A 27,190-nucleotide genomic window follows, 5' to 3' on the forward strand; every position below is an offset into this window, starting at 1 on the left:
CTCAGATGTACTAATCTTCCCTAAACAAATCCTATACTCCATTTGTACAATAAAAACATGAATAGTACCATTATTTTTCAATATCTATTTTTGGTGCCATCAGCTAAAATATATGAAGAATGAGCAGACAAAAACCAAATAAATAAATATAGGATAAATGGATAGATAAGATAAAATTAAATTGATAAAAAATAAATAGATTGATAGTGAATAAAAACAAATGAAAAATAAATATTTTAAAGACAAAAGTTAATTCATTGGAGTTTCCCCACTTTTGTCATAATATATAAAATAATAGATTGAATCATACTGAATTCTGAATGAAAAAGAGAATAAAAACAGGAACAGAAAGTTGAAATTCATGATAAGGATGTAATAAAAAGGGGGGAGCACATTTTTGTCCTTAATGATAGATACCAGCTAGCACATCTCTGAGTCATGAAAGAATTAGTAGTATACTTATATATTCAGAGCTACTATGAAATATCACAGAGAATTGAAAAGAGATATATATTAAGGCTTAAATAAGGGAAGGTGGACCAATTTTTTGAGGAGAGAAGAGAGAATAAAATCTGCATAGGAAAAGACATTGAAATTGACTTTGATTCCTGGTAAAATTCTAAATCACATTATGAAACAGATGGTTAGTGGCAATTTGGAATAGGGCATTGACAGAAATTATTATTACACTATTATATTAGTAACCAATTTTTAAATTGGTATCCAGGTTTTTTTTTTTTTTTTTTTTTTTCCTTAATTTCCTCATTAGGGCCCAGCTTTTATTAAAGTCAGTATCTGAAGGACATGACTGATTAATGAGATTATTGAAGAAACCTCAAGGAACTCAATCTAGGGCAAGACCCACCCAACTAGGGGACCTAACTTTGGGTTAGGGTAGAAATAGAATCCAATCTGAGCAACTCCTTACCTTGGGGGGAATGAGTACTGGTCTTTATATCCTTTCATTGGAATTCAGAATGATGCTGCTCATAAAGGAGAAAACTAATCAGAAAGGTCTGGGTGGAGATAATTTCATATTTAACCTCAAAATAAACTTTACAAGTGAATGGTAAGGAAAATTAAGTTCTATAATTCTATATCATAAAAAAGGCAAGAAAGATTTGAGTGGACAATAAGCTTAATTTAACTCAACAATATGATACAACAATCCTTCTTTCCCTCTTCCCTTTATTCTTTTCTTTCTTTCTTTGTTCCTTCCTTTTTTTTTCTTTTTCTTTTCTTTTTTTTATTTTTTAAATTTTTTTTTCTTTTTTTTTTTTTTTTTTTTTTTTTTTTTGTTGTTGTTGTTGAGGCAATTGGAGTTAAATGTCTTGTCCAGGTCACATAGCTAGGAGGTGTTAAGTGTCTGAGGCCAGATTTGAATTCAGGTCCTCCTGACTTTAAGGTTGGTGCTCTAACCACTATACCACCTAGCTGCCCTCTTCCTTTCTTCTTTACTCTATCTCCTTCTTCCTCTTTCCCCCATGTAATCTTTCTTCTTTGCATTCACCATTCTTTTATTCCTTTCTGCCTTCCTCACTTTTTCCTATCTTCCATTATTCCTGCCTTTTTTTTGTCTTCCTTCTCTCAGAATTGGTCAAAGTAAACAATATCAATATAACTTTTGAAGTTTATTTTTAAAAATTAGGTAGAATTCAAATAAAAAAAAAACACAAGCTTAGGATTTATTTGTTAAAATATCTATCAGATCTTCAAGGGCACAGTAATATATTTTCACTGTATTTATCACCAGAAATAATTCCCTCTCAAGAAAATCTGCTAATAGTCCAGTGCTTATAGCATTATTTTCATTTTCTTGGCTGAAATTTTGTTTCCTATGGAAGAGAAGTTATCATTTTTCATCTTATATTACCTAAGAGCTTAGGCAAAGTGTGTGGCTGCTGGGTCTTTTATTCAAAACATTAGTTTTAGAACCATGAAATTATATTTTAAAAATCATTAACTGAAAAAAGCGGGGACTTCACTGCTAATTAATTTGAAGTGTTAGCTAAATTGTTAACTTTTTGAGTATTCTTTTGTAATTGGGTAAAATACTATCACATATTTCGGAATAGTAGCTCTTCTACTATAATCATCATAAAAAAGTAGTAAGGGGAAACTGTATTATTCTTTTTACATACACCATTGCTTCTGAACAGCATGCCATGATGGCTAGAGCACCAACTTTCTCTTCTTCTATAGACATCTTAAACGCAACATGTCTAAAACAAAATTCATTTACCTTTCCACTTGATTTATCTTCTCTCTTTTCCTTCAAAACTCCCCTATTATTAAGTAGGACATCACCCATTTTCTAAGTCCTTTTATCCTCCATGTTATCCTTGATCCCTCCCCATTTCTCATCACTCCCATATCATATGTTTTTAAGACCTGTCAATTTCACCTTTGTTCCATATTTTGAATACACTCCTTCTGAAAGTTCTTCATAGGACTTCTACCTTTCCAATTCCCTATGTTATTCCCAGCCTGACATTCTTTGATTCAATGGCCTTTTTCCTTTTCAATGGACAAGATGCTACATCTTAGCTGTAGACATTGCCTCTGTCTATCCCTCATGCTTTGAATGCTCTACAACCTGACTTCCCCCAAAATCTTCTCAAGTCCCAATTAAAATGACATCTTTTAAAGGAAATATTTCTCCACCTTTCATAATTCTAGTGCCTTCCTATTGATCATTTCCTATTTCCCTGGGTATAAGTTATTTACATATATTTCTTTGCTTGTGATCTCCCCCATTAATGTATGAGCTTCTTGAGGGTAGAAAATATCTTTTGCCTCTTTTTGTATCCCTGGCATTTAGCACAGTGCCTGGCACATAGTATATGTGTAACAAATGTTTATTGACTATATGATTGACAAAACAAACTATGTATACTAAATGATTATCAAAATAAATCTTTACTTCATGATTTCCAGCCTAATAATTTCCATTGAACATGACAATATTGTTACCAAGAACATATTAAACTTTAATATTGATGAGTGCCATTCCATCCTTTCTTGCCATAAATGTGATTCTGAGAATACATTTCCCTAGAGTACTCTATCCAAAGGTCAAGAAGTAGAAGAGATCTTTCCATCTTTTATTTCATCTCCCCAGTTGGCCATTATCCTAAATACAAATATGATGTTCTTAGAGGCTGATGATTTCACTGTGGTCCTGTTCATTAGAATCACCAAAATTGTATTGTAATAAAAGTACATTTTTTAGGTTTTTAAAATTTTTGTCATTGTTAAGTCCCCTGGAGTTCCAGTTTGATCATAACCAAAGGCATTAATAAAAGATAGTATAGCACACTACTAGAAAAGAGCTTGATAAGGGATAGATGATAATAATAATACTATGACTTTGATGCACTGGCGAGACTGATTGAAATAGCAAGAAAGTAGAGGAAAATGGGTTCCTGAATGGACAGGAAGGGGCTGATATATAAAGGGACATCATAGCCTTTGTATGGGTAATGGCCCTCATTCTTAGAACCACACATCAGCAAAACACAAGCACCTTTTCCAATCCCAGACCATAAAGCTATCCCAAGTTTGTGCCCTTTGTCACAAAGGGAAGAGGAAGGAAGATAAGCTAAAGGAAACTTTTTAAAAAAAGCAAACAGTAAGAAATACAAAACAAAGCAAGTCCCATATATCACACAACCAAGATTTTCCCCTTAAAGGCATCGAGATTTAGTATTTCAGAGATTTGAAGGCAAGTCAATGAATCAAATTACTGCATCTTTTATGTTTTTTTTTTTTTGTTACAAAATATCTTTTTTAAGCCAATAATAAAATATGAATATAACATTTTATTGTGATTGTATTTATATTTTAATTCCATATGTATATGGGGAACAGTATGTTAAAAACTATTAAAAGTATACAAAACAAAAAAGCATAATTGGCAGACTCATATGACAACCCATGGTCTCTTTTAATTATACATGAAGAAGGCCTAGCTGATTGTCCAAATATTGCTTGTGGCAGCAGGTACTCAAATCACATCTATGTTAGGTCAGTAGAATCCCTTCTTCCACTGATGGTTTCTTCTCTAGCTATCCACTTTTAGAAAGTTCCCTTGGCAGCCATCAATGCTCACTTCTAATTCAGTTCAAACTATGACTTCCTTCTTGAGATTCTGTAATTTTGAAGATGACTTAACTCTTGTGACCTCTTTTTCCAATCTGAGGAGCAACCATTCCCTAAACCAATTAAAGGCCTCTGTAACTCATGAGGTCCTTTGCACAGATTATTTTAATTTGCATCTCTGTATCTCTGGCACACAGCCAATCATTGAGAAGTCTTCTTTTCATTGTTCTAGCTGCAATGACTTGAATTGTTTTGCTATTGTTGTTTTGGACTGTCATATCCAATTCTTCATGATCCCATTTGAGATTTTCTTGGCAAAAATGCTGGAAAGGTTTACCATTTCCTTCTCTACTTCATTTTACAGATGCAGAAACTGAGGCAAACACAATTAAGTGACTTGACTAGTGTCACACAAGTAAAGTAGAAAGCATTCAAGACCAGATTTGAACTCAGGAAAATGAGTTATCCTGACTCCTGGCTCAACACCCTTACCTACTGCATCATCTACCTACTCCTTAAGTTGATACATTTTAAAATGTTTGAGTTAGTTACTTAATCTGATTGCCTAAAGAATAAAATAAAAGAAGAAAGAAAGAAGGGGAGAAAGGAAAGAAAGAAGGAAGGAAGGAAGGAAGGAAGGAAGGAAGGAAGGAAGGAAGGAAGGAAGGAAGGAAGGAAGGAAGGAAGGAAGGAAGGAAGGAAGGAAATTCTTGAATTGAATCAAATGATCAGACAAGTCTGAGCATTTTAAACATCCACATCTATTTTTTTTCTGTGTATAAATCAATTTAGTTTCAGTTATTCTCATATGCATATAATGGATGAAATCAAATCCTAGATTCTCCAAAAAATGAGTAACTCAGAAACCAACATTTCATAAAGTCTCACTCCCTTAAGAATCAAATTCAAGGATCTGCAGATTTCAAGCACATTTATTAGAAGTTCCTGGAATTCTGCCAATTCTTAGGAGCCTTTGAGAAGATAGGTACCCCCTCTCCCAAATTTGACTATTAAAAAAAAAACAACCGGATAGAAGAAAAATCAATTGACCAAATAGACAGAGTTTTGGAATAAGGGGTTCTTCTTTAAAATGGATCCACCACAATGGGTTTCCAAATAGTAAGGAATGTAGTAGAGTTGGAAGAGCAGAGCCATGGGAGTCAGAGTTCGAGTTCTGATTATGCTATGTAGTTCCTATAAGATATTGTGACACTCACTGAACCTCTATGGGCTTCAAAAAATATCTGTTTAAGATGTCCTCCTTAGAACCCTAAATACATTTACATTAGATTTGGGAATTCCAAAGTATGTTTTACACATAATATTACTAGGGTACTTCTGTTATATGAAGAGATAAATTCTCACTTAACAAACAGAGAGTAGGACAGAGAGAAGAGGGAAAAAAAAATTTGGAACCAAAGAGAATGTAAGATCCTTAAGACTTCTGACTCTCTCATTCTTTTTTTTTTATTTTTATAGTAATTTTAATAATTATAACATTTTCTTTGACAGTACATATGCATAGTTTTTTTTTTTTTTCCCCACAACATTATCCCTTGTACTCCCTTCTGTTCTGAAATTTCCCCCTCCTTCCCTCAACACCCTCCCCTAAATGGCAGGCATTCCCATACATATTAAATATCTTATAATATATTCTTGGTAGAATATATATGTGCAGAACCCAATTTTGTTGTTGTTGTTGTTGCAAAGGAAGAATTGTATTCGAAAGGTAAAAATAATCTGGGAAGAGAAACAAACAAAAAACAGTGCTCACAGTTTACACTCATTTCCCAGTGTTCCTTCTCTGGATGTAGCTGTTTCTGTCCATCATTGATCAATTGGAATTGGATTAGCTCTTCTCCATATTGAAGATATCCACTTCCGTCAGAATACATCCTCATACAGTATCATTGTTGAAGTGTATAATGATCCCCTAGTTCTACTCATTTCAGTCAGCATCAGTTGATGTAAGTCTCTCCAAGCCTCTCTGTATTCCTCCTGCTGGTCATTTCTTTCATAACAATAATATTCCATAACCTTCATATACCATAATTTGCCCAACCATTCTCCAATTGATGGACATCCATTCATTTTCCAGTTTCTAGCCACAATGAAAAGGGCTGCCACAAACATTTTGGCACATACAGGTCCCTTTCCCTTTTTTAGTATTTCCTTGGAATATAAGCCCAGTAGTTGACTTTCTCATTCTTACACACACACACACACACACATATATATATATATATTCCCCGTATCCAGAACAATGCTTGACATTTATTAAGAGCTTAACAAGTCATTTTTTGAAGAAAGAGGAAAGAGAAATAATTTGGTTTTGGTTTGTTTTGTTTTTTGTATAACTAGTTTTTGGATATAAAAGATGAGTTTTTTGTTTTTTGTTTTTTTGGGGGGGAGAGCTGATTTCATCTACACTTGTTGGTTATATCAAAAAAGAAAATAAAGAAGCATCAATACACTTTAAAAGATAATAACATAATGAACATAGGGGGAAGAATTTAGGAGTTTTAGAGCAGGAATTAGAATAAAATATCTTAGAGAAAACTCCACGTCTACCTATTGCTTAAATTGAATACTTATAATGGTCAAGAATAAGTTCCCAATATAACATATGAAAATACTGTAATATTAAATTAAATAATAATCTATAACCTCCCAATATGTCCACATGTGTGCATATATGCAATAACAGGGCAGATGTTTTAATAATTATGGTAGAGTTCATTTATTTTAAGGGGACTTAAAAGAAAGAATAAGCCAACATATTTCCAATACCCATTTTATCATTACCATCTGCTCTAGTGGAATAAAAGTCCTTTAATTTCTTTGCTGCCTATAGCATTCTTAGTATGACATCATGAGAACCAATGTAACAAGACCAATTAATGGACAAATTTATGAATTCCCAACCTAGGCATTCTTATTCCTTGTTCTATTTGAAGATGTGCCTGGGGCTAGATAAGAGACTTGGAATCTTATCAGAAAGAGTAACAATAAAATAGCAATAATAACAAAAACAAGAGCAAAATAATGATGATGACATCCATGGAAAATACCCAAAACCCCAAATGGATCTCTAATCTCATCAATTTGAGTATTTCCTCCAATGATTCCTTCTGTCCATCCTGTCATTCATGTTTATGCTGTCCCACTAATTTTACCAGTGACTGTGATGGGACCCTTTCTTTTTTTTTTTTTTTTTTTTTTTTTTTATATTTATTTTTTTTTTTTATTATATATATATATATATATATTTTATAATATTATCCCTTGTATTCATTTTTCCAATTTACCCCCCCTCCCTCTATTCCCTCCCCCCGACGACAGGCAATACCATACATTTTACATGTGTTACAATATAGTCTAGGTACAATACATGTGTGCGAATATCACTTTCTTGTTGCACAATAAACATTAGAATCCGAAGGTACATGCAACCTGGGCAGACAGATATTAGTGCTAACAATTTTCATTCCCCTCCCAGTGTTTCTTCTCTGGGTGCAGCTACCTCTGTCCATCATTGATCAACTGGAAGTGAGTTGGATCTTCTTTATGTTGAAGATTTCCACTTCCATCAGAATACATCCTCATACAGCATTTTTGTTGAAGTGTACAGTGATCTTCTGGTTCTGCTCATTTCACTCAGCATCAGTTGATTTAAGTCTCTCCAGGCCTCTCTATATTCCTCCTGTTGGTCATTTCTTACCGAGCAATAATATTCCATAACCTTCATATACCACAATTTACCCAACCATTCTCCAACTGATGGACATCCATTCATCCTCCAGTTTCTAGCTACAACAAAAAGAGCTGCCACAAACATTTTGGCACATATATGTCTCTTTCCGCTCTTTAGTATTTCTTTGGGATATAATCCCAGTAGTAGCGCTGCTGGGTCAAAGGGTATGCACAGTTTGATAACTTTTTGGGTATAATTCCAGATTGCTCTCCAGAATGGCTGGATTCTTTCACAACTCCACCAGCAATGTATTAGTGTCCCAGTTTTCCCACATCCCCTCCAACATTTGTCATTATTTGTTCCTGTCATCTTAGCCAATCTGACAGGTGTGTAGTGGTATCTCAGAGTGGTCTTAATTTGCATTTCTCTGATCAGTAGTGATTTGGAACACTCTTTCATGTGAGTGGATATAGTTTCAATTTCTTCCTCTGAGAATTGTCTGTTCATATCCTTTGACCATTTATCAATTGGAGAATGGTTCGGTTTCTTATAAATTTGGGTCAGTTCTCTATATATTTTGGAAATGAGACCTTTGTCAGAACCTTTGTTTTTAAAAATATTTTCCCAATTTGTTACTTCCCTTCTAATCTTGTTTGCATTAGTATTATTTGTACAGAAACTTTTTAGTTTGATGTAATCAAAATCTTCTATTTTGTGATCAATAATGATCTCTAGTTCTCCTCTGGTCATAAATTCCTTCCTCCTCCACAAGTCTGAGAGGTAGATTATCCTCTGTTCCTCTAATCTATTTATTATCTCCCTCTTTATGCCTAAATCATGGACCCATTTTGATCTTATCTTGGTATATGGTGTTAAGTGTGGATCCATATCTAATTTCTGCCATACTAATTTCCAGTTTTCCCAACAGTTTTTTCCGAATAATGAATTTTTATCCCTAATGTTGGAATCTTTGGGTTTGTCAAAGATTAGATTGCTATAGATGTATCCTTTTTTGTCCTTTGTATCTAATCTGTTCCACTGATCTACCGGTCTATTTCGTAGCCAATACCAAATGGTTTTGGTGACTGCTGCTATATAATATAGCTTTAGATCAGGTACACTTAGACCACCTTCCTCTGAGTTTTTTTTCATTAGTTCCCTTGCAATTCTTGACCTTTTATTCTTCCATATAAATTTTGTTGTTATTTTTTCTAGGTCATTAAAATAGTTTCTTGGGAGTCTGATTGGTATAGCACTAAATAAATAGATTAGTTTGGGGAGTATTGTCATCTTTATTATATTCGCTCGGCCTATCCAAGAGCACTGAATGTCTTTCCAATTATTTAAATCTGACTTTATTTTTGTGGCAAGTGTTTTGTAATTTTTCTCATATAATTCCTGACTTTTCTTTGGTAGATGGATTCCCAAATATTTTATACTCTCAACATTTGTTTGGAATGGAATTTCTCTTTGTATCTCTTGCTGTTGCATTTTGTTAGTGATATATAAAAATGCCGAGGATTTATGTGGATTTATTTTGTATCCTGCCACTTTGCTGAAATTTTGAATTATTTCTAGTAGCTTTTTAGCAGAGTCTTTGGGGTTCTCTAAGTATACCATCATGTCATCTGCAAAAAGTGATAGTTTGATTTCCTCATTTCCTACTCTAATTCCTTGAATCTCTTTCTCGGCTCTTATTGCCGAGGCTAGCGTTTCTAGTACTATATTGAATAGTAATGGTGATAGTGGGCAACCTTGTTTCACTCCTGATCTTACTGGGAAAGGTTGCAGTTTATTTCTATTGCATATTATGCTTACTGACGGTCTTAAATATATACTCCTGATTATTCTAAGGAATAATCCATTTATTCCTATACTCTCAAGAGTTTTTAGTAGGAATGGATGTTGGATTTTGTCAAATGCTTTTTCTGCATCTATTGAGATGATCATATGGTTCTTATTAATTTGATTATTAATATGGTCAATTATATTAATAGTTTTCCTAATATTAAACCAGCCCTGCATTCCTGGAATAAATCCTACTTGATCATAGTGTATTATCTTGGAGATGATTTTCTGAAGTCTTTTTGCTAATATCTTATTTAAGATTTTAGCATCAATATTCATTAAGGAGATTGGTCTATAATTTTCTTTCTCAGTTTTCGATCTACCAGGTTTAGGTATCAGTACCATGTCTGTGTCATAAAAGGAGTTTGGTAGGACTCCTTCATCCCCTATTTTTTCAAATAATTTATATAACATTGGGGCTAATTGTTCTTTAAATGTTTGGTAGAATTCACATGTGAATCCATCTGGCCCTGGGGATTTTTTCCTGGGGAGTTGATTAATAGCTTGTTCTATTTCTTTTTCTGAAATGGGACTATTTAAGCAATTTATCTCCTCCTCTGTTAATCTAGGGAGCCTATATTTTTGGAGAAAGTCATCCATTTCACTTAAGTTATCAAATTTATTGGCATAAAGTTGGGCAAAGTAACTCCTTATTATTTCTCTAATTTCCTCTTCATTGGTGGAAAGATCCCCCTTTTCATTTGTAAGACTATCAATTTGATTTTCCTCTTTCTTTTTTTTGATCAAATTTACCAAAGGTTTATCTATTTTATTGGCTTTTTCATAAAACCAACTCTTGGTTTTATTTATTAATTCAATAGTTTTTTTACTTTCAATTTTATTGATTTCTCCTTTTAATTTTTGTATTTCGAGTTTAATTTTTGGTTGGGGGTTTATAATTTGGTCTTTTTCTAGCCTTTTAAGTTGTAAGCCCAATTCGTTAATCTTCTCTTTCTCAATTTTCTTCAAATAAGCCTCTAAAGATATAAAATTTCCCCTTATTACTGCTTTAGCTGCATCCCAAAGATTTTGATATGATGTCTCATCATTATCATTATCTTGGGTGAAATTGTTAATTGTTTCTATAATTTGCTCTTTCACCCAGTCATTCTTTAAGATGAGATTATTCAGTTTCCAATTACTTTTTGGTCTATTTACCCCTAACTTTTTACTGAATGTAGCTTTTATTGCATTGTGATCTGAGAAGAAGGCATTTATTATTTCTGCCTTCCTACATTTAATTTTGAGATCTTTATGTCCTAATATATGGTCAATTTTTGTATAGGATCCATGAACTGCTGAGAAGAAAGTATATTCCTTCCTATTGCCATTCAGTTTTCTCCAAAGGTCTATCATACCTAGTTTTTCTAATGTTCTATTGACTTTTTTAATTTCTTTCTTGTTTGTTTTGTGGTTTGATTTGTCTAAATCTGAGAGTGCAAGGTTGAGATCTCCCACTATTATAGTTTTACTGTCTATTTCTTCTTGCAGTTCTCTTAACTTTTCCTTTAGAAAGTTAGATGCTATACCACTTGGTGCATATATGTTTAGTATTGATATGGCTTCATTATTTATGCTACCTTTCAGCAGGATATAGTTTCCTTCCTTATCTTTTTTAACGAGATCTACTTCTGCTTTTGCTTGATCTGAGATAAGGATAGCTACCCCTGCTTTTTTGGCTTTACCTGAAGCATAATAGGCTCTGTTCCAACCTTTTACCTTTACTCTGTATGTATCTCCCTGCTTTAAGTGTGTTTCCTGTAGGCAACATATTGTAGGGTTCTGCTTTTTGATCCAATCTGTTATCCGTCTCCATTTGATGGGATCGTTCATCCCATTTACATTTACAGTTAAAATTACTAATTCTGTATTTCCTGCCATCGTATTATCCCCAGATTATGCTTTTTTCCCTTGACCCCCCTGATCCCCCTCCCCGATATTTAATTTACAGACCCCCCTTGTGACGCGCAACCCTCCCTCTTTTTTTTTTTTTTTTTTTTATTAGGATCCCTCCCCCCTCCCTCTTTTTTTTTTTTTTTTAGGATCCCTCCCCCCTCCCTCCAAGTCCCTTCACTTATTCTCCTTTTCCTTTTCCCCTCCCCCCTTTTAATGAGGTGAGAGAAAATTCTCTGAATAACAAATATGTTAATTATTTACTCTTTGAGCCTCTTCTGATGAGAGTAAGATTCACACAATGATTCTCCCCCTCACTAAGTTCCCTCAGATATGTTGTATTTTCTATGTCTCTTCCTGGGATGTAGTTTCCCTCTTTTTATCACTCCTTCCCCTTTTTCTGAACCGACCTCCTTCCCTTTACTACACCCCCCTTTTTTTCTTTTATATCAGTAAAATCAAATTATCCTTGAGTATTTTTTATATACCCATAACAGAGTTACATTTCTCAAGGGTTCTGTGTACCTTTTTCTGTTTCTCTTCAGTCTTGTGGATGTAGATCAAATTTTTTGTTTAAGTCTGTTTTTTTTCTTAGAAACATATAGAATTCCTCTGTTTCATTGAATGACCATCTTCTTCCATGGAAAAAGATGCTAAACTTAGCTGGGTAGTTCATTCTTGGTTGCAGTCCTTGATCTTTTGCCTTACGGAATATCAGGTTCCAGGCCCTTCTATCTTTTAATGTGGAGGCAGCCAGATCTTGGGTGACCCTTATTGTGGCACCTTGGTATTTAAATTGTTTTTTTTCTAGCTGCTTGCAGGATTTTCTCCTTTGTGTGGTAATTCTGCAGCTTAGCCACAATATTCCGTGGTGTTCTTTTTTTAGGGTCTATTTCAGAAGGAGTTCGATGAATTCTTTCCACATCTACTTTCCCTTCTGTTTCTATTATGTCTGGACAGTTCTCTTTGATAATTTCCTGTAAAATAGAATCTAGGCTCTTTTTTTGGTCATAGTTTTCTGGAAGTCCAATAATCCGCAGATTATCTCTCCTAGATCTATTTTCCAGGTCTATAGATTTTCCCAGTAAGTATTTGACGTTGTTCTCCAGCTTCTCATTTTTTTTGTTTTGTTTGACTGATTCTTGGGTTCTCTGTGAATCATTCATTTCTATTTGTTCCATCCTGACTTGCTGGAACTCTATCTTTCCAGAAATCAGCAAGAGTCAGGATCACTAAACGTCTTTATTCTAGATCTTTACCGTCGCCTCCAACGCCAGGTCAAGAGTGCAAGTGAGCGTGAGTTCCACCACCCAAGTTTCTCTTGCTCCTCCCACACACGTCACTTCCCCCTCTTTGTCCCACCAATCAAGTCAGCACAGAACAGCTGGGGAGGGTCAACCTTAAACAAGTTAATAGGGAACCGTCCAATTGGCAATTAGTCTCACGTGCTTCACCATCCAAGTGCATTGCTCAGTTCTAGCCCTTTACATCTCCCGCTTTCTTTTGTTTTAGACCACAGGAGGTCGCGCCATCCCTGACCTTTCAGGGAGATGAGAACCCCAAAAAGGAGGTGATCACGCCCCCCCTGACTTCTCAGGAGGGGAGATGAAAGCACTAAAAAGGAGATAATCACGCCCTCCCTGACATCTCAGGAAGGGAGATGAGAAGCACCAAAGAGAAGTGGGGATTTGCTAGCGGGTTTCTGGATTGAAGGGCCTTATTAGAGACAAGTATGCACAAACCCATCAACATGGGAGTTATTACACAAGCACATAGCAATAACGCAGAGGCTATTAGTGGTGACTCTCCCCACAATCAGTGCAGACTCGATGTGGTGTAACAAACAGGAATTGTACATGCAAATAGTGACATAACAAACAATATAAATCAACATGGTATTGTAAGAGATTTCCAGAAGTCCTAGAAGGAGGGTATGTAGACACCAGACACACATACCCCTTCTTCAGCAACCAAGAAATAGTCCAAAACCAATCTATTGTCCATTGCTTCACTGTTAGGGAATCCAATGATCCCCACAAGTTTTTGAAGTCCAGCAACAGTCTTATGATGCCTCAGAGAATCCAATGATTCCTGAGGACTTTTCAGTCCTACAATAGTCTTATGATGCCTCAGAGAATCCAATGATTCCTGAGGACTTTCAGTCCTACAATAGTCTTATGATGCCTCAGAGAATCCAATGATTCCTGAGGACTTTCAGTCCTACAATAGTCTTATGATGCCTCAGAGAATCCAATGATTCCTGAGGACTTTCAGTCCTACAATAGTCTTATGATGTCTCAGAGAATCCAATGATTCCTGAGACTTTCAAGTCCTACAATAGTCTTATGATGTCTCAGAGAATCCAATGATTTCTGAGGATTTTCAAGTCCAACAGTTTTTGATGTCCATGGGTCAAACGCCTTAACTGCCAGGTTCTTTCAGTGGTGGGCACAGTCAGCAACGGAACCACCCGATGTTTCTTGGGCCTTCTCCTTCGTTTCAAGGGTCTGCTCTGTCTCTCTCCGATGGACAAGGCGAATACGGCTCGTTGGCACCCATCTGATTCCTTCTCCATCTGTAGAGATACAAGCAAACCCTCTCCCCCAAGCAGTTAACCTATCTGGTCCCTTCCATTCACCACTTTCTGGGTCTCTCCACATCACTTGGCGATTATCTAAAGACAGTGGAGCTGCTCGCACTGGACACTGCCCTTCCGGTGAGTTATAAAACCTGTCTGCTGGAGCCAGTGCATCTTTGTCAAAAATTAAAAAATTAATGGTATAGAGAACTAAATTTAGAAGTTCTCTAGGGTTACCCGTGGCTCCCCCTTTCTTTTGTTTTTGGAGGAGTGTCTTAATATCTCTGTTTCTTCTCTCTACTATTGCCTGCCCTTGAGGATTAAAGGGTATGCCCGTGGTGTGTAAAATCTTATACTGTGCACAAAAGTGTGTAAAATGTTTAGATGTATATGCAGGTCCATTGTCTGTTTTTATTGCTTGTGGCACGCCCATAATTGCAAATGCTTGTATAAGGAATTCAGTGACCACTCGGGCTGTCTCTTTTGCTGCTGGTATTGCAAATGTGAATCCTGAAAAGGTGTCTACCACGACATGGATAAAAGATAGACGACCAAAAGATTTATAATGGGTCACATCCATTTGCCAAATTTCATTAGGTCTCAAACCACGAGGGTTCTTCCCTGGAGGGAGTGTAGGAGCATGGAAAGGAAGGCAAGCTGTACAGGCTTTTACTATGCTCCTAGCTTCTTCTCTTGTTATTCCAAACTGCAAACGTAAAGCTCGGGCAGCCTGATGATATTTAGAATGAGACTCTTGTGCTTCTTGAAATAAAGGAGTACTGGCCAGCATGGTTAGAAGGCTATCTGCCTTTGAATTACCATCAAAAATAGGACCTGGAAGTCCACTATGGGAATGGACATGCAAAATATAAATCTTACCTGGATGCTTTCTCACTTGCTCTTGAAGCTCTTTAAAGAGCTGATATATATTGGAGGCTACAAATTTTATTTGGGCTGTGGCAATTCTTTGTACCACACCTACTGAATAGGCTGAATCAGATATTATATTTATGTCTCCCGGATAATAAGCAAGAGCTAGAATTATTGCATACAATTCATTCTGCTGAGTGGACTGAAAAGGAGTTCTGATTACTCTCTTTATAGTTAAGTCATGAGAATACACAGCGCAAATATTATGTTTGGATGCATCTGTAAAGATAGTTGGTCCTTTAAGAGGAACTTTAGAAACCTTTTCTTCAAGAATCCATTGCCAATTATGTAGCAGTCTGGTTATCTTTAATGGAGACCCGTGTGCAAAATTTGGAGCCATGGCTAATAAAATTTGCCACTCTGGGATGGTTTCGCAGCACACATTAACTTGTGCATTAGTATAAAAGGTATATATCTTATCAGGTCTTGTCCCAGATAATTGTACTGCTCGTTTAATGGCCTTTAATAAAATTCTAGCCACAAGCACTGGGTAAGGAATAAGGCTTTGTTCTGGTTGTGCTGGGAGGTTCACCCACTCTATCACACTGTCTCTTTGATGAAGGACTGCTGTGGGGGCCTCTTGTGTAGCAAAAACTGATATTTCCAAGGGTTTTTGAGTGACTCTTTCAACCACATTGGATAAAGCCAGTTCAACTTGTCTCAAAGCCTCTTGAGCTTCTTTTGTAAGCTGGCGTGGTGAATTTAAAGCACTGTCTCCCCTTAAAATGTCATATAATGGTTGCAATTGACAGGTAGTCAAGCCTAGCACGGGACGCATCCATTGGATATCTCCTATCAATTTCTGGAAGTCATTTAAGGTGTTTAGCTTCTCTGTTCTTAAGGAGAGTTTTTGTACTGTAAGCACCTTAGGATATACTTCATATCCTAAATATTGAAAAGGAGCATGTCTTTGAATCTTTTCTGGAGCTATGTGCAATTTATAATTCCTTAGTGTTTCTATGGTTTTTTGTAGACATGCTTCTAACATTTGTTCCTCAGGTGCACATCCCAATATATCATCCATGTAATGTAATAACATTACTTTTGGAAATGCTTTTCTTACTGGAGTAAGAGCAGCAGCAACATACATTTGACACATAGTAGGGCTGTTTTTCATTCCCTGTGGCAAAACTGTCCATTCATATCTTTTATAAGGCTCAGCTAAGTTAACGCTGGGCACTGAAAAGGCAAATCTTTTCATATCCTTCTTATCTAGAGGGATAGAATAGAAACAATCCTTAATGTCTATAACCCACAGAGGCCATTCTCTTGGCAACTGAGTAGGAGATGGAAGTCCAGGTTGAAGAGTTCCCATAGTTTCCATCTGTTCATTTACCTTTCTTAAATCAGTCAACATCCTCCATTTTCCAGATTTCTTTTTTACAACAAATACTGGGGAATTCCAAGGACTTAGAGAAGGTTGTAAGTGTCCTTGATCAAGTTGTTCCTGTACTATATCTATTAAGGCCTGAATTTTATTGTTATCTAAGGGCCACTGTTCTATCCACACTGGTGTATCAGTTTTCCATTGGATAGGAACAGGTGAAAGTGTTGGCAGGCCTTCAACAGCAGCCCTGCCTAAAAAACCGAAGTACTCATTTTTAACCCTAATTGTTGTAAAATGTCTCTTCCCCACAGATTGATGGGGATTTTTTCAACTATAAAAGGAGTAAAAATTCCTGTTTCACCTTCAAATACCCATCTTAAAGGGGTAGCACTTACTTCAGCTGCTATTGATCCTCCTACCCCAGACATGTAGGTGTCTGCCTTAGTCTTTGGCCAGTGACTGGGCCAGTTGGCACCTCTAATGACTGTGCGATCTGCACCTGTGTCCACCAGTCCTTCTAATGCTATGCCATTTATATAGATGGTGAGCATAGGTCGGTCAGCTGTCACAGCTGCTGTCCAGTATATTCCTGGGTTTTTCTGCTTGGAGTCCGAACATGGGTGACTGTCACCAGGTTGCTTATTAGGAGTCTGTATCAATAAACCCGATGCTACTACTTCCCCTGGTTGATAAGTCACACATTGTCTCCCTGTGTTAGTGACTGGGATATTATCTACACATTCCCCAGTTTCCCACATCAGTGTATGAATGAACACTGTCTTGTAAGTACTCTCAGGAGGTGAAATGGTCAAGCCTACTGTGCCTGGAGGCAAGGGATCCATAGGTTGGAGAGGAACAGATTTCACCTCTCCAGGGGGTATCTCAATTGTCCCAGCTGCATACAACTCTATCCTCCCTAATTGTAGTCCCTTTCTCCCATCATGTTGCTTCCTGGCTGACTGATTGTGTAATCCCTTTCTCCCCTCAGATGGCTTCCTGGCTGATTGGTCATGTCTGGGTATTGGACTTGGAGGCACTCTCTGGGTGTGGCATCGGCTGCCATCATGCCCCAAGTGTTTTTTGCTTGGGGCCCTGGAGCTGGGCCCCTCATCCCGTTTCCCTGAATCATTCTACACTCTGAGGCCCAATGGAGTCCTCTGTTGCATTTTGGACATGGGGTTTTGGGTCTTGTTCTCCCAGCCTGTCTTCTCACTCTGTCTCTGTGCCAACATTGAGCTTTCAAATGGCCTACTTTACCGCATTGAAAGCATTGACGAGTCTCTCTGGAAACCCCTTGCCAAAAGGGATCCTGTCTCCCCATGTTGGGATCTTGGGAAGTCTGCACCATAGCCTGGCTATAAAAGGTATTTGTGCCCATTGCGGCACAGCGTCTTATGATCTCCTCTAAAGGAGCATCCTTACGTAGTCCTAGTATAATCCTTCTACAAACCTCATTGGCATTGTCTCTAGCAAGTTGCCTCACCAAAGTGTCTGTTACTTCATTTTCACCATTTGCCTGTATGACAGCTGTCTGCAAACGTGCCACAAAATCTGCAAAAGGTTCATTTGGTCCCTGTACAATTTTTGTGTAGGTCTCACCTTTGTAGTTTTTACTGGGGAGAGAAGCCCATGCTTTGATAGCAGCAGCAGAAATTTGCTCAAATGCTGTTATGGAGTAATTAATCTGTACCAAAGCGTCTGCATAAGAACCTATACCCATTAGTAGGTCATAGGTGATGGAAGTATTAGCTGCATTTTGACTATTTTGTTGGGCTTGAATTCTACAGAGCTCAGTAAATTCAGAAAGCCACAACAAATTTTGTCCAGGTTCTAAGCACACTTTTGCAATGACTTTCCAGTCACTAGGGGTTAAGGTTTCATAAGCCAAATTGTGTATTAACATTTTAACATAATCTGATGTAGCCCCAAAGACAGTGCAAGATTTTTTCAGGTTTTTAAGGACATCCATATTAAAAGGAGCATATCTTCTACTCTCTTGACCTGCAGAATTACGCTGTTGAATCACGGGAAAAATTTGAAGTTTGAAATCATTATCTACTTCTTTTCCATTTTCAATTGCTTCAATAAGCCCTCTTTCTAATCTAGTTACAGGAGTGGGCAGTTGTTGGGAGGGGGGGCTCTGTGTGGGAGGAGGGGGGGGCGCTGATGAGGTCACCGCCCCTCCCACTACTCCTCCTCCCTCCGTCCCTGAAGGTGGAGTGGATGTGGGCTGATCAATAATCTGCTCTCTAGGTGGGGTTGAAATTTCTTCAGGACAATCAGAGTCTACACTCTCAGATTCCTCATTCAAATACCCTTGCCCTCTGGCAATGTCCTGAGTTTGCTTATCTTCTATCTTTTGTTCCTCACGCTTCCTTCTCCGAGCCTTTTTAGAACTCTTCCTTCTTCTAAACTCTTCTTGATAGCTTAAGTCTAATAGAATCAAGTTGTATAGGTAAAATACCTCTGGGAAAATTTGACAATTCCCATTTTTTGAGTAAAATTCTTTCATTTCAAGTCCCACTAGCTTCCATTTATCTATACGTAGTTTTTCTTCATTTAAGAACCAAGGGGACGTGCGAATCAATGAGTGTATGAGATTATTCATTTGTGGGATGGGAACAAGTAAACTTTTCTCATCAATTATCTTAATTATATCCTCTATAGCATTGCTAGATGAGGCAGGGGCTGGGGTTGGAGCAGGGTCAGCTGAGGCCCAGGATTTACCTAACATCTGCCCCATCTCAGTTACTAGAGATTGCTGATTTAGTCCTTAACAAGGTAAGTTCCTTATTTCTATTAGAATACTCACCTAATCTCCTGGTCACAGGAGGACTTCGGTGGAAGTAGGGTGCCAGCCACACGTTGGACGCCAAATGCTGGAACTCTATCTTTCCAGAAATCAGCAAGAGTCAGGATCACTAAACGTCTTTATTCTAGATCTTTACCGTCGCCTCCAACGCCAGGTCAAGAGTGCAAGTGAGCGTGAGTTCCACCACCCAAGTTTCTCTTGCTCCTCCCACACACGTCACTTCCCCCTCTTTGTCCCACCAATCAAGTCAGCACAGAACAGCTGGGGAGGGTCAACCTTAAACAAGTTAATAGGGAACCGTCCAATTGGCAATTAGTCTCACGTGCTTCACCATCCAAGTGCATTGCTCAGTTCTAGCCCTTTACACTGACTTTTAAGGAGTTATTTTCTTCTTTCACAGTTTTTAGTTCTTTTTGTAAATGCCCAATTTCTTTTTTAAATGAATTATTTTGCTCTATTGAATTTTTTCCATTTCCCTAATTTTTTTTTTTTTGAGAATTATTTTCTTTTTCCAATTCAGAAATTCTATTTTCTTGAGACTTTTTTATCTTTTCCAATTCAGAAATCCTACTTTCCTGTGTTTTTTTAACCTTTTCTAATTCACTAATTTTGTTTCCCTGCATCTCCTGTGAATTCTTTATTTTTTCCAACTCCAATTTCAGGACGTTGTTATTCTCTATCATAACTTCCCTTTCCTTTCCCCATTTTTCTTCGATCTCCCTCAATTTTTTAAGAGCTTCTTCTAGGAGAGAGTTATGTGATGGGGGGCAGGAATCGTTCCCCTTTAGGTTGTTGTCTGCTGATTCTCTGCTGTCAACTTCCTCGGGGTTGGATACCCGCTCTTTCTCTGTATAGAAGGAATCTATAGTTTTTCTAGCTTTTTTGCTCATACTTAAAAAAATGTTTTGGGGTCTGTCCCTGGGGTAGGAAATTATTTACTTCTTTACCAGCTTCCTCCCTGACCGGATGGATGCAGCGGCCCCTGAGCCTGAGCTAAGAGAGAGCTCTGGGAGAGAGTTCCCCACCCCCTCCCTGGAAGTGCCTCAGAGATGATTAGCACTACTGTGCTTCGAGGGCGTAGAATAGTGAAGACAGCACGAAGCCCAGACTATGTGTCCAGGTGGGGAGTGGATGTCTGCAGCAGGTGACGTGAAAAGCCCCTGTGCTCAAACTGGAAGTGTCTGCCAGAAACCACGGTCCCTAGTTCAAAGGTTCCGCTTCTCTGGGACTTCCTGGAGCTGAGTTCCACTCCCTCCAGCTAAACTAGGCAGTGTGTGTTGCCTTGGGCCTATCCACCCACTTGTCAATCTCTTAACTATTCTCAGGTGGTAGCTGAGGCCACACCCCCTTGTGCCAAGAGTTCTGCTGAGTCACCCCCAGGATCGGGGAAAATCTAATTTGAGTTTTAAAATATTTTGGCTTTCTCTTCTGAACTGCTAAATAATTAGCAGAGAAGAGCTAACAGCCTGTGCCAGATTCCTTTACCTCAGTGGCTTCTCTGATCCCAGAGCCCTTCCCAGCGCAATGGGCGCAGTGTGCCCCTACCCCACCGTCTGTGCTGGTCTCTCTTATTCCTCCCCTGAGAACTGACCTTTCCTGTTGAAACTCCAGATTCTCTTCAGCTGGTAAGTCGTGCTTCCAGTCCTTGTGGTATCTATCAGTCCTGAGCTAATTCTGAGACTTAATTTATCTAATTGGTTGTGAGGGAGTGAGGACGTTCACTGAGTCATGTTTCTTCTCCGCCATCTTGGCTCCGCCCCCACTTTTCCTCATTTCTAAAATGAAATAGTTTGACTAGATAGCATCTCGTATTCCTTTCCTACAGAATGTAGTATCTTTTAAAAATAATTTTATTTCCCCCCAGTTACATTTAAAACATTTTAATTCATCTTTTCAAAACTTTGAGTTCCATAATCTCTCCCTTAGATCCGTCCCAGTCTTTTTAAGAAAGCACATGTGAAGTTATGCAAAACATTTCCATAAAAAACCATGTTGTGAAATAAAATATAGATTCTCCTCTGTTAAAAAAAAAAATCAAGAAAAATAGAGGGTGCAGCTAGGTGGCACAATGGAAATCAGAAGGACCTGAGTTCAAATCTGGCCTCAGACACTTAACACTTCATAGCTGTGTTCAAATCTGGCCTCAGACACTTAACACTTCATAGCTGTGTTCAAATCTGGCCTCAGACACTTAACACTTCATAGCTGTGTGACCCTGGTCAAGTCACTTAACCCCAATTGTTTCCATAATAAAAAAGAAAAGAAAAATAGAGACACAGAGATAGACACATAGACACACACAGAGAGAAAGAGGCAGAGCGGGGGGGAGAGGAGGAGGGAGAGAAAGGGAAAAAGAAGAAGAGAGAGGGAGAATATGTTGGAATTTGTATTCAAACACAATTAGTTCTTTCTCTGGGGATGCATAGTTTTGTCATGTCCTTCAGAGTAGTCACGGATTGTTGTAAAGTCATTCACATTATCCCAGAACATTGATATTCCTTTGTACACAGTACATTTCATTTTGCTTGAGTTCAGGAGGACTTTTGGGGTTTTTCCAAGATCATCCTGCTCATCATTTTCCATAGAATCCCATAAAACATTGCTATAGAACAATAATATTTTACCATAATTTATATGCCACAGTTTATTCAGCCATTCTCTAGTTGATGGACATTCCTTCAATTCAAGCACGGTGATAAAACAGGAAATGATAAGTGAGCCAATTGGAAATATATGGAACTAAGTTAGTAATGGTAATGGCAGGAAGGGAAAGAGAACCCCATCAAGAACCTGTCATAGAACTGGAACGTGCAGGCCACGTCTGTGTTTGCATCATGAAAGAGATGATGCATTGGAATCTGGAAACTGCTTGCCATCTAGAAAATCATTTAGCTTCTCCAAAAGCATTACATTGAGATCTTTGTTCTAGTTTCCAAGTTGCTCCACAGTGAACGTGCTATAAGAATACATTTAATATATATATTTTTTTACATTATGATATCTTTTAAAATAATCATTAATGAACTGCTATCTGATACACTGGATAAAGCACTGGTGCTGGAGTCAGGCGTACTGAGTTCAAATTTGGTCTCACATACTTAATATTTACTAGCTATATAGCCTTAGGCAAGTCATTTCACCTCAATTGCCTCACAAAAAAAAAAAAAAAAAAAAAAAAAAAAAAAAAAAAGTAAAAATGATATAAATAAATAAATAAATAGAAATCATTGCTGTTAATTTCAAGTATATTATAAAAGTCCATGCTTTGGGACAAAGCCCTGTGCATCTCACCATAGTATGGCCCTCTGCAAATATCTCCTAAAGTTCAAGTCAATTTTTCATTGCTCTATTAGGATAACTCAACTTTATCACATGCCTCAAAAACATCATGAATGTAATAGATTTTTTGATGATTTTGACTTCTAAGGGACTTTAGAAATCATGTTGTCCAATATCCACATTTGTAAAATATGGAAACTGTGGCCCAGAGCGATTAAGTGTCATGTTTAAAATTGCAAAGGAAATAGCTAAGCTAAGATGTAAACCCTGGTCTGTGAATAGAAATCGTGAACACTTTTCATTTCCCACAGTACCTGATGGATAATACCCCAAGAATCAAAGAATAAATCTGACATGATAGAAATACAAGATATCAAATTAACTCATAATTGCCACTATTAATTGCATAAGATCATAGAATGAAACTCCGAATGACCATCATGGTCATAGAGTCTATTCTCCTCATTTTATAGAAGAGGAATCAAGGCTTTCCATAGCTAATAAGTGTCTGAGGCAGAAGTGTCCTAGTCTTCCTGATTCCAAGGTCAGTTTTCTAATCATTCTACAACATTGCCTTCATTGCTCCATCCAAGGTAGCTTGGAATAGTAATACTATAATTCAATTGAAGGTTCCAACTACATACACAGCTCTATTTTTCAGGGTCAAAGGGCTTAGTGACCCTAACTTCCCTGAATTATTTGTGTCTTCCTTAAGTAAAAAGACTCCTTGAGAAGAGGAACATATCAGGGTAGCTAGATGGTACAGTGGATAGAGCACCAGCCTGGAAGTCAGGAGAATCTGAGTTCACATCTAGCCTCAGACACAATACTTCCTAGCTGTGTGACCCTGGGCAAGTCACTTAACCCCCTCAATTGCCTTAAAAAAATAGGTACACATCAATTTTGTCTTTGTAGCACCTTAGTTTAGCACAGTGTCTAACACATAACAAGCACTTAAGAAATGCTTCTTGATTGATTCTAAATAGCAAAATATTTGAAAAGCAAATCTTAAAAAAAAAATTAGCATGTTGATAAGTAACATTGGCATTTGTACAACTTGATCTAAAGCGACTTATCCAGGCTTATTATTCATTGGACCCTTTCATTTTTACTTTCTCTCACATGATATTCCATCTCTAAACTCCTTGCCTTTATTCAGGCTGTGACTCATCCCTAGAATGCATTCCTTTCTTATTTCCATTTCATTTCCCAAAGTGACTTCCTTTTAGATTGTACATACCAAAATATATAAACAACATCTTATAGAATATGAATTCCTTAAAAGCAAAAAGGATTCTTTTTTCTCAGCAAAGATTTTCTGTATTCCCAGCTTCTAGCATAAAGTCCAGCACAAGATAGCAATTTAATAAATTCTTCATGACTAATCACCTGATTGACCTTAAGTAAGCTAATTATTTTTCAGCCCAAGTGGGTGTTTGTAATGTTACAAGGGAAGTTTCCAAGATAAGGGACCTCCAAAGAAGTGAACTCATAGCTGTGTATAATGTGGCCTTCTTTGCCCATTTGCTTTCTAAAGCCCAAAGGGCTTATTCCTAAAAGCCACAAGGGACCCCAAATGAATCTTGTTCCCTCACACCCCCTGCATTCTTAATATTCTCCTGGTTCTCTAATGATTGCCTTTAATCCTTTTAAAGATATTATTGTGCATAGATCTTGGTTGATGACTAATTCTTCTGGAACATGGACCATAAGGGTGCCTCAGTAGTGCCTTTGTTTGATTTCTTTGTTTTTGGTAGGCTTCCTATCATCATATTGAAATTGGACCCAGACAAAAGCTTGGGATGACAGTCTACTTCTATTTTCCAATTTAATTCACAGTAACAGACTTTTTGTGAACTCTAATGTAATTCAGCTTAAGCAGATGTTGTATTGGAATATTATATGTAAACATTTTAAATAGAGTGTATTATCTAAAAAGCACCAGGATTTCTAATTTGAGGAAACACTAAAATTAAAAAAAAAAAAAAGTACCAATATGAAAACATTTTTTTCCCATAGAGTACATCATTGAAAGCAATCTCTGACTTTCTCTTCTTTGATTTAAATTCAAGTGTATATTGTTGGATTTTTAAACAGAATATATCTGTACAGATTAATTCTAGAAATGACACAATAAAAGGAAACAAAGAAATATGCAGCATTTTGTCTTTCTTCTAATCTAATTTTCCTATTCCTTTTTGAGAATAGCTCCAAAGTCCCCAGAATTCCAGTTTGCCACCTGGAGGTATCTGATTCTCCAGTCAGGCCTGTACATCCACTTTGTTAGGTTTGACCAAGACACACTACACATCAAGAAGGTTCCATCATTCCCTATTACCATTGAATACAAGTTTTCAATCTAATCCATCAAGGTTCCATTAAGCTTTAATTCTGTGCTACAAAGAAAGAAAGTGAGTGAGAGAGAAAGACAGACAGACACAGAGAGAGAAAGAGAAAAGGAGGGAGGCAGAGAAGGAAGAAGAGAGGGAGAAAGGAGACCTTGCTAGGTCTGAAGCCTGAAAAGAAATCATATTTGCCATACTTCCCCTCCCCAAAGGTATCATAAGAGCGAAGTGAAATAGTGAATATAAAAATGTTGATTTTTAAAACAAACAAAGACAAGTAACAAGCATATGGTACTATTTAGTATATCAAAGGGAGAGAAGGGGAATGTACATTAGTTGCAAGTGTCTGAGTCTTGGGAGCAGCCCACCATAAAAGACAGCAATTTTCTTGCTTAAATGCTTTGTGATTAGAATTTTGACATTCCTAATAGACTTTCCAAGTGTCCTCTTTGCAAGGAGTCAGATTTTATTTTCATCCTTGAAACAATTCTTATGTACACATATATGTGGCACTCAAGTTGAAGTAATGTGAATCAATTTGGGGCTCATCAGTTTCACAGATAAGAGTTTGTGATTATTTTCAAAGTCATACATTTTGAACAACTTTGATAGGGAAAAAAAAAAGTCCTTCACACTCCATTTAAACATAGTTTTCTCATAAATTTAAGCAAAAGAAGCATACCTGATTGTATCAAATGGCAAGTCATGAATCATCTGATTTTTGTTTTTATGCTTTTTTTTCTTTATGGGGGAGGGCAGGATGGATTAGACTTGTATTCTCATCAAATTGAAGAGATTCCAATGAGGAATCGTTCTCTTCCATTGGAGATCAGCAATTAACCTTCAATTTAGAGACTTACAGAGACATTGTTAAATTCTAAGTAGGGAATTGAGGCAGGTCTTGGACACAGCTCATCTGGTCTTTGAGGCTAGCACTGTATCTATCCTCCCACAATGAATCTATTATTGTGGTTCCTTTTTTAACACAGTGTCTGACAAAAATATATGCTTAATATATACTTATTGAATAGCCATTGACTGGCTGATATTAAGTGACTGTTGCACAATTATTCTCACAGGATCAAAGGATTTAGATCTGCAGAGTCCTCAGAAATCATTGATGGCAATCATTTCTTTTTAAGGAATCTAATCATGTGCAGGGTTCCTACTGCTCTGGCCAATAAAGTCTTATTATTTTCCACCTTTCTGCAATAAGCTTCTGAATATTTAGGATGTCCAATTATTTGGGAGTTTTTTTAAAAAAAGAACTCCTAGAACTTGCCATACACCCACCAATGAAAGACTTCCAACTGAAGTCACTAATATGTCTCCCTTTCCACACCCAATAGAATGTGTGCTCCTTGAGAGCTAGGCATAGCTTGCTTTTCTGTTTATATTTACAATGTATATTTCCAAATAGATCAGACTTGGTTTATGGAATGATTGTAATTCCTCATTGTTTTTTTTTTTTTCTTTTTTCTTGAGGCTGGTGTTAAGTGACTTGCCCAGGGTCATACCGCTAGGAACCTCATTCATTTTTTCAAACTGGCACCTTTCTCAGTGTGGCTATGCCTTTTAAAGTTATTGAGTATTGCTCAAAAATGTGTGCCCATCTTACTCAATGATTGTTATATTTTGCCATGTTAACTTTAGATAGTGTCTCTTATGTGTCGGGGCTATTCATGGAAATGTTATAATGTCAAGAGAAAATCCATGCTCTCTTTTTTTGCTGCTCTCAGATACTCCTGAAGTCAATTATACATGCATAAATATATGCATATGTATGTATAAAAACAAATGCACATTCATTTTCATTCATTAGTTACACATTTCTATATCTCAAATATTTGAAATCTCAGCTGTTTCAGGAAAAAAGAAGTCAACAAAATATATAGTGAAATGTGCCTTCTTCCATTCAGTAGTGAACTGGTAGACTGTGGGTATGGATTGAGGCATATATAGTAAAGCTTGGCCAATATGACAATTCCTCTTTTATTTTCCCCTTGCATCTTCAATCATTTATTTTAACCAATGGTTCTAGGGTGGTTCTAGAGATATTGGGGATTACTGGTGACAATGATAACAAGATAGCAAATATAGCTTGTTCCAAGCTAAGCCTCAAGTGAATATATGAATAAAAAAATCATTAGAGAAATATGTAAAAAATATCCATCAGATCTATGGATAGGGAAAAAAAATGATAAAATGAAGGACAAAATTGAACACAGAAAATTAACTGGCTAATTTTGATTACTTCAAATTAAAAAAAAAAGTCATAACTCAATCCAACAAAAATAATATTAAAAAGGGCAACAATTTACTTGGAGAAAGTCCTCCCATCAAATTTCTCTGATGAAGACATATTTTCCTAGATGTATGATAA

At 36.9% G+C, this 27,190-nt stretch overlaps 1 protein-coding gene across 1 annotated transcript in view; it reads left to right on the top strand.

Annotated features, from left to right (window-relative positions):
• The window catches only part of PCDH15 (protocadherin related 15), a 2,229,510-nt gene that overhangs the window by 1,147,345 nt on the left and 1,054,975 nt on the right, over window positions 1–27,190 (top strand). The gene's annotated exons all lie outside the window — the stretch shown is intronic.

The sequence above is a fragment of the Sminthopsis crassicaudata genome, chromosome 2 (assembly GCF_048593235.1).
Source record: "Sminthopsis crassicaudata isolate SCR6 chromosome 2, ASM4859323v1, whole genome shotgun sequence".
NCBI lineage: Eukaryota > Metazoa > Chordata > Mammalia > Dasyuromorphia > Dasyuridae > Sminthopsis > Sminthopsis crassicaudata.